Source organism: Cibotium barometz, chromosome 50 (assembly GCF_041138505.1).
Source record: "Cibotium barometz isolate CiBa-2024 chromosome 50, ASM4113850v1, whole genome shotgun sequence".
Lineage (NCBI taxonomy): Eukaryota > Viridiplantae > Streptophyta > Polypodiopsida > Cyatheales > Cibotiaceae > Cibotium > Cibotium barometz.
In genome coordinates this window covers 32,542,843-32,552,536 of record NC_141095.1, presented here as the reverse complement: position 1 = coordinate 32,552,536, position 9,694 = coordinate 32,542,843, and positions in this window count along the sequence as shown.

Sequence of the window (9,694 nt, the reverse complement as noted above, 5' to 3'; positions counted from 1 at the left end):
AGCTTTGAGGGAGCTAATGGAAAAATGGATGATTATTGTGGCATAATCCAAGACATATTTAGGCTTAACTTTCGTCGCTTCTTTGTGTATGTTTTGGATGTCAAATGGCAAATGAACGTGGTAGAAAAAGGGCCTGATGCAACGATAAAACGCCATGCAAGTGGATATGTAACTATTGACTCTACAAAGTTCTGGCAAACAAAGAAAGATAGGCTCGTATTGCCACAACAATGTGAGCAGGTATGCATTTTTTTACTAATGTGTTTCATGTACATATATATCTAAGCTCGCGTACCCCTTGACTTTTGATATGCTAATTAATTACTGTACTGTGTGTATTTGAGTAGGTTATCTATCTACCAATGGTGCATGACATCAAATGGTGGTACGTCATCCCTATTGCACCACGTTCCAAAGTGATGTATAATACATTCACTGATATGGAGCATATGGAGGATGTAACAAGCCGCAATGAAGATGACGTCGAACATGCCATTGAAGATGTTGTGATCGATGATCAAGAAATAAGAGATGATCGTGATAATGAGGATGAGCATGCCATTTCTCATGATCATGAGAATGACCCTACCATTGAGGATGATGGTGATGTTGATGAGGATGATCAGGACATCGATACCATTATCAATGGAGTACAGAATATCGATAGTGGAATAAATTTAATCGTAGCCTTACCAATTGATCAAATGGATATTGATGTTGATCGTTTGGCAAGGATGGATCTTATTGAAGATGAGATCGAACCCTAACCAATCCGTCACTGTATGTTCTAAATTGATGACATTTCTATCATCTCATATGCATGATTTATTTTTGAATATATTTCATTGTTGTAAATGCATGTAGTGGGATTGTGTAATGATGTATACTGTAATGTACTATGAGATGGTTTAAGGAAAATAGTTTTTAATTTTGTTAAGGAATTCAATTTTTTTTCAGTTTTTCTCTGCCATGCGTGTATTAATCCGTGTATAGTGGCGTGTATTTATCCGTGTATAATAGCGAGTATTATCCCGTGAATATTATCGTGTATTTATGTATGTATTAATGCGTGTATATAAACGCGTTTATACACGCGTTGATAAATGCAAATATACACGCGAACTTAAATGCTAAAATACACGCGCCCGATTCTATTCAAATACAAGCGCGACCATACACGCGTTCGTAATTTATCGCGTGTATGAAACGCGTGTATGGCAGCATTGTCTTGTAGTGTGAATCAAGGAGAAATCAATAGGATTTGATGCTTGGATGTAAACTCTATAAATTGAGGCATTGGCCTAATGAGAATTTGTTGGTTTTTGATTATCCATGCCTAGATTAAGCTATTTGCTTATTACATACTAATTACTCACTAATTACTCACTAATTATATCTTAATTATTTACTAATCACCTTGTTAATGATGTTAATTCTAGTGTTTGATCCACCATAGCTCATCACATTGCTCTAATTTCAACATGGTATCAGAGCCATGCCTAGAATCCATTAGGTTTATGAGCCCATTATCTAATTAATTAGGATTAGTAGATAATTAGTAGATAATTAGAAAATAATCAAAATTTTAGTTAGTTTTCAACTCACCTCTATACCCCCCCAACAAGTGGAGGAGCTCCCTCTCTTTGCACACTCACAATTAGCCCAAACCCTTCTAGCCATAGGTAGTCAACATCCTTGAGCTTCAGCCAAGCCAATCAAATCGTCAAACCGTCAGCGCATTCAGGAGCAATTCGTGTTTTTTCCAGCGTAGGTTTTTCTGATGAAATTGCAGATCTTGTCTTCATCCAATCAAATTGGTCTAATTCCTCATAGCTCCAGGGGTTTTCAAGCATGCTCTACAAGCTGGTGAAGTCAAAATTCAGTTTCATCCAGTCTACAGTGAGATCCAAGCTCTTCATCAAATCTGCAAAAAGTGACTTTGGTAAAACAAAGATTAAGCTTTCAATATTTGGTCAAATCTTGTGTTTCTTGGCTTAATCCTCTACTAGACTCATTGCTATTGATGGCTTTGAAAGCATTTGAGCTCATTTGAAGTCTAAGGCACCAGATCTGGACTCCCCACATACTCTGTTTTTTGCACACAAAACAGTGGATTAATTTGCTAATCAATGATTAATCAATGCTAATCACTATATTTTGGTGCAATTGAGGGTTCAAATTAACCATTAGGTATCTAATAGAGATCCCTATAACTTCAGATTGCAATTCGGAGTTGGTTTGATACTCCAACCATTCCGTACAAATTGGTTACCCTTGATTTAATGTAGTTTCTGGTGATTTTATGCTAATAAATTTGTTGTAATCATCTCTTAAACACCAGATTGAGTTGTAAAAGGGTAGACACTACCCTTGAATCTTGAAATTGGATCAAGAGGTAACACCCCCTTCACATCACCATGAGTACAGCACAAGAAATAGCCAAATTTAATGGGGAGAAGTTTTACACATGGCAGACAAAAACCATGTATTTGCTCATGAGGAAAAATCTGTGGGGGCTAGTTGAGGGAAGAGATGAATGCCCAGAGAATATGAGTGGAAGAGTAGGAATGAAAAAGCATTGGGACTTATTGCACTCAGTTTAAATGATGAAATCATTCATCACATCATAGGGATACAATGGGCAAAAGATGCATGGGATGAACTCAATAAATTATTTGGCACACAAGCAAAAAAATCAAAGATAAATCTGTTAATGCAATTCTACAAATTGGACATGAAGGAAAGTGAACCTTTAATCACACACTTGAACAAATATAAAAGCATTAAGCAACAGTTGGCAGCTCTATTGGCAAAAAGGTAGAAGATGATGAGGCACTAGCAGTGCTTCTAAAGAGTGTGGACAAAGGTGAATATGAAAATATTGTAACAACACTAAAGAATGTACCTGAATTGAAGCTACACGAGATAGAAGCAGCTCTTCTAGAGCAAGAGAGCAGAGGCAAAGAGAAGAAATGGCTCGACTCAACAGCAGGAGAAGAAAAAGTATTCTTCACCCGAGGAGGATTCTCTCGAGGACAAGGACGAGGAAGAGGCAGAGTAGGAGGAAGGACCTTCACTTGCCACAAGTGTGGAAAGCCAGGACACATGGCAAGAGACTGCTATAGCAAACCCAGTGGAGAAGGAACGACATCAGCAAACTTCATGGAGGCTCCAAAGGAAGTGGAGTCGGATCATCTTTTCTGAGAGAGAGAGAGAGAGAGAGAGAGAGAGAGAGAGACCCCACAACCCAATGTAACCTGCCCCAACAAAGTAAAACCACCTCTGAGCCAGCGATGATGTAGGCCACGTGGTAGATGTATGTGTGAGCACTTTAGTCAAGGTCACGGGCAACTGTAGTAAGTCTTGGACACATAGAGAGAGAGAGTGTCAAGGACTATGAGTTTAGGGACTTGAGGCACTGGTCGCGGGCTATCAAGTAAGAGAGAAACTTGGTATAGGGTCCAAGTGTGCTAGAGAGTATTCACTTGAGGGGAGGTGTTGAAATATACAAGTGAATAGGGTGTGTGCGGGAACAAGCCCTTGGTTAGAGGCTATAAAAGAGAATGTGTTTAAATGTGAAAGAACCTATGAAAAGGTGAGAAGAATATACTGGGAGAAAATAAAGGGTAGCATGAGAAGATTTAGGAAGTGTGGAGATATTCTGGGAGATATTATGGGAAAAGTGAAGAGGTGGAGAGAATCAAGCAAAAGTGGTGGAGATATTCTGGGAGAGGTGGAGTGAATCAAGGAGAAATTAGTGGAATTTGATGCTTGGATGTAAACTCCATAAATTGAGGCATTAGCCTAATGAGAATTTGTTGGTTTTTGATTATCCATGCCTACAGTAAGCTATTTGCTAATCACCTTGTTAATGATGTTGATTCTAGTGTTTGATCCACCATAGCTCATCACATTGCTCGAATTTCAACACAAACTCCTCTCACTTTTGAGTTTATTTGGAAAGAAAATTCACCATGAACCCATTTTTATAGAGAGAGGAGGTGTAGAAATCCTTAAGGGACAAAAATGAGAGTCCATATTTCGCTTAATGGCTCACGTTTTTGCTCTTTCTCTGCTCTTTGCTTGATCTTGTGAGAGCTATGTAGGCAAAATATTGATCCATAAGGTTACCATAACCTAGATCTATGAGAGAGGGAAACTTTTGCTACCTTTTGAGCTCTAATTCATCATGTTTTTGCGTGATTTGTGGCCGTGAGGCCGTCAGAGATGCTGTGCGATTTCTACTCGTTTTCCATGGTGATACAACAACTTCGTCGGCCACTCCATGAGCTCCAATCACTTCTTTTGAATGTCTAATCGAGCTTTGATTTTATAGCCTATAAAATCAAGATCCCTAGATCTGTTGATGAAAAGCTTAGAAATGAGATCAAATGATTTGATCTCATTTCTAAGCTTTTCATCAACAGATCTAGGGATCTTGATAAGGTAAAGGGTGCGTCATCTCAAAGTTGGCCATGGCTACTCAGAAGGAGTAGCTGGGAGGTTGACAGGGGCACCATCTATGCTGATCGAGCTGTTGGAGCCATTTCTCTTTATGAGAGGCATTGAGCCATCGAGATCCGTAATCTCCACTTGACACATTTGCATTGAGCCATCCAAATCCATCATCTCCACTTGACACATTCTCTCCTAGAAAATTAATAATGTTTCTTAGAAAATTGTTGGTTTCATTGGCCACTCCATGAGCTTCAAATCACTTCCAAAAATTAACAAGCTGCATGTGATGGTGGAGAAAGAGTCTGGAGGATTGTAGGTAATGACTCTCACGGCTGACAAAGGATGTGAATTCTCTTCAAATGCTTTCGTCAGATTTTGTGTAGATCATGGCATCAAGCGGGAATTGGCCAATACAGGATTGCCTTCCGAGAATGGAGTTGTCGAACGCAAAACAGGACTGTGGTGGAGATGGCGAGGACGATGCTGGAGCATCGTGATCGTCCTCGTTTGGGGAGAGGCTGTGCGACGGTTGTCCATACCCTCAACCGGTCTCCAACGACTTCAGTACCTCACATGACTCCTTTTGAGTCATACTTTGGTAGGAAACTTGATGTCTCCCACTTTCGTGTGTTTGGGAGCGATGTGTATTTACATATTCCGAAGGAGAAGAGGGGGAAGCTTGACTCCAAGTCCCGTAAGCTTATTTTTGTGGGGTATGATTCTCTTTCCAAGGGATACATATTGTATGATCCAGAGAGGGATGAGATTATTGTCAGCTGGGATGTGGTTTTTAATGAGCATGTTCTAGTATCCATTGTCGAGGAGCCACCACTTCTTGGAGACCCAGAGGAGTCTGATGATGATTCCCACTCCATTGTTCCAGCTGGATAACCACAGTCAGTATAGGAGGTTGAGCCCAGCAGCAGTAGCAGCTGCAGTAGAGCCCCCGCAAACAACAACAAGAGGCTCCGCGGTCTGTTCGAGTACCTAGGTGGTTGATAGACACCCTTTAAGAGTTAGGTGTCACACAGAGATTCCCTCCTCCGAATGGACCACAAAGGACGGCCCTTGAAGATCGCACAGAGTTCGAGACAAAAGTCATTCAACGGAGCTTCTTTAGGTAAACTATGCTTTGATGTCTTGTATCATGCGGGACAAGGAGCCCACTTCTGTCAAGGAAGCCCTTTCACAAGATACTTGGAGGAAAGCCATGTAGGTGGAACTTGATGCCATCGAGAAGAACAACACATGGGAGTTGGTATCGAGGCCATCGACACGGTCAGTCATTGGTGTCAAATGGGTCTTTAAGACCAAATATGCGTCAGATGGGTCGGTGGACAAACATAAAGCCAGGATTGTGGGCTAAGGGTTATTCTCAGCAGTGGCTTGGCATCGACTACGAGGATACCTTTGCACCGATAGCAAGGATGACCACAATTCGGACCATTCTTGACCTTGTTTCTTCTCAGAGGGGTGGCTTGTGTATCAAATGGATGTAAAATCTACGCTCCTTAATGGTGACCTACAGGAGGAGGTGTATGTTGTGAGCAGGCTCCAAGATTTGTTGTTCCAGGATCACAAGGGATGGTTTACAGGTTATGTAAGGCGGGCCTTATATGGTCTTAAACAGGCTCCCAGGGCTTGGAATTAGAAGATTGATTCTTTTTTTGTTCGGGCTGGTTTTCAGAGAGATTGGTTGCAGATCCCAACCTATATCTCTTTCGGGAACGCGGCATGGTTATGATTATCATTCTTTATGTGGATGATCTCATTCTCACCAAGACGGTCATGTGGAGCACATTGGCATGACAAAGGCTGCATTGTCAAAGGAGTTTGAGATGACCGCCGACCTAAGCTTACTCCACTTCTTTTTGGGATTGTAGATCTGGCAAACCCAGAGGGGGTTTTCGTCTCTCAGAGCGGTATGTTCATGAATTGCTTGAGGCCTTTGGGATGGAGAACTACTGCAAGCCTATTACTTCGCGGATGGACCCAAATACAAAGTTAACTGTTAATGATCCTTGTGAGCCAATTGATGCCTCACAGTATTGGAAGTTGGTTGTTTCATTGTGATATGGTTACTGAACACCGAATTGGACTTGATCTTGTCCGTGGGGCTGTTGAGATCTTTTATGTAGATGCCATTGAAGTCTCATTGGGACGCAGGATTGGGGATCTTGCAGTATCTGCAGAGTACAAAGGATGTAGGGCTCTTAAGACTACATAGGAGGGGATGGAGTCCGACTCCAAGGTTGGAGTGACTCACATTGGGTAGGAAATCCAGACACGAGGAGATCTACTTCAGGTTACAGTTTTACCGTCGACTTAGGAGCAATAAGAGGCAGCCAAGACAGAGGCAGAGTATCGGGCTACTTGTGGGGTACAGCTGCTGAGGCTGCTAGGTGAGATTGGGTTTCCATAGAGAAGGAGTCCACAATGATCAAGTGTGATAACGAGAGTTGTATAGCTATTGCTCGAAACCCGATCTTCCATGCCCCGACCAAGCACATAGAGATATAGTATCACTTTGTACGTGAGATCTTGGCTAGTGACATCTTGCTACTTTATCGTTTGACGGAGGACAATGCGGCGGACCTCTTCACAAAGTCTCGACCTCAGGCTATGCTTAGGTGGCACTCCGACTCCCTAAGGATGGTTTCACAGCTAGGAGGAGCTAAGAGGGGGTGTTAGAAGTAATCTCCTGTCTTTACTGAGACACCAGGGCCTCTGTTGTTGTGGGTGTGCTTGCCCTTGTAGGTGCTTTTCTCATTTTTCCTCACTCCCCATATTTTTTGCCATTTATCTGTGGATAGCCATGCTATATGCCATTTCACAAGAAGCTAAAGCGGGATGCAAACACTTTCAAGCTTGTGGGGAAGATTGGGGGCAGATCAATTCACATACTTGTTGATTCAAGGAGCACACAGTTTTGTGAACTCTAAATCAATAAATTCTTTGAGACTATGCCCACGGTGATGAAGCCTCTAAAAGTGGAGGTTGCAAATGGACATCATGAGCTGAGTAAGAGTTAGGTTGCCAACAAGGATTTCTTTGTCTTTCGATCATGCCTATGATGCCCATTTCATTGTGCTTGACATGGGGCCCATTGATGTGGTGCTTGGATGCGATTGGTTGCACACTTTAGGCAAGTTTCCAATGGATTTGAAGCACATGAAAATGTGGATTATGCATGAAGAAAAGAGCTGTGTTTGGATGGAATTTGCAGCCATACATTAACCTTGGTGTCTATAAGCAAACATGAAGAGAGAGTTGAAGAGCTTATGCCTTATTTACATGATACAATTCACTCTTCAAGAAGAGGAAAATGGGTTGCAAATACATGATGAAGGGATGTATTCCTTATTGCAAGAGTACAAAGATGTGTTTGAAGCACCAAAATGCTTGCCACCTACTACTACAGCAGTCGACCATGCCCCATAGATCTTGAGAAGGATGCAAAACTAGTCAATAAGCCTTTCAAAGGTTTATTAGGAAGAAGTGGCAAAGCAAGTGGAAGAAATTTTGGAAACGGGGTTCATACAACCAAGCCGATCACCTTTCGCCTCACCGGTTTTGTTGGTGAACAAGAAGGATGGATCTTATAGAATGTGCATCAATGATAGGAATCTTAACAAGATCACTATAAAGAATCGATACCCCATTCGGAGAATTTATGACTTACTTGATGAGTTGAAAGGAGTCTTAAAGAAGCAAAATATTTCTCCAAGATAGATCTCAAGTTTGGGTATCATCAAATAAGGATGAAAGATGAAGATGAGTTTACGAAGGCATTCTGGACTAAACGGGGTATATTTCAATTCATGGTTATGGTATCAAATGTCCCGGCCACATTTCAAGCTCTTATGAACAAAGTTTTGAAGCCATTCCTCTACAAATCAGTTTTGGTCTTCTTCGATGATATACTTGTGTATAGCAAGTCAAGCGAAGAGCACTTGATGCATGTGGAGAAAGTGTTGAGGGTGTTAAGAGATCACAAGTTGTTTGCCAAACAAAGCAAGTGCACATTTATGTCACAAGAGGTGGAATACTTGGGTCAAATTGCGAGAAATCATGGAATTAAGATGGATCCCAAGAAGGTACAATGTGTAAAAGAGTGGCCTACACCCACCAACACTACTCAACTAAGGGGATTTTTGGGATTATCATCCTTTTATAGGAGGTTCGTATGCCATTATGCTCACATGGCATCCCCGCTTACCGATAGGCTTAAGAAGGAAGAACTTTTTTAGAATGTTGTGGCTGATAAGAGCATCCAAGAGCTCAAACAAGCACTAATTCCATCTCCAATATTGGTTTGCCCTAATTTTTCTAAGCCTTTCACTATACGGATTGATCCAAGTGGGAGAGGAATTGGTGTCGTGCTATATCAAGAGCATGGGGCGATTGCTTATGAGAGTAGAAAGCTCACCAAGAAGGAGAGGAAGAGTCATGTTTATGATCAAGAAATGTTGGCTATTTTGTATACCATGCCTATTCGTATACTGTGCCTATTTGTAAGTAAGGACCGATCCCTGATCTAATACTTCCTCACCCAACAAAACCTTTCTCCAAAGCAAAAGAGATAGCTTGCTACCTTGCAAAACTATGATTTTGAGATCTCTTACATGGCGAGAAAGGACAATGTGGTGGTGTATGCACTTTCTAGGATGTGGTCTTGCACTATACATGCCAATTTGGAGGTGCATCATGATTGGATTCATGAGATACCAGAGGAGTATTTGGTGGAATCGGACATGGCTGATCCAATGTTTTAGCAATCACAGCAAGGGTTGTGTGATGAATATCCACATTTTGAGATGAACAATGGGTCGCGTTGGTAGAAGAGAAAGGTCTATTTGGTCCCTCACTCATCCTACAAACTGAAAAACCTACAAGAGATGCACTCTTCACCCATGGTGGGTCATTTGGGAGTGTTCAAGACCTATGATAAGATACAAAAGAGTTTCTTTTGGAAAGGGCTTTGGAAGGATGTGCATGACTATGTACAAAAGTGTTTGCCTTGCTAACAAAACAAGGATCCCAACCAATTTCTGGGATGATTATTGCAACCATTGCCTATTCCGGAAGGAAAGTGGACACACATAGCCATGGATTTCATTATCGGGCTGCCCACTACTAAGCAAGGGTGGGATAGCATCTATGTGGTAGTGGATAGATTGACAAAAGTGGCTCATTTCATACCCAAAAAGGTGAAATATACAGCTTCTATGGTGGC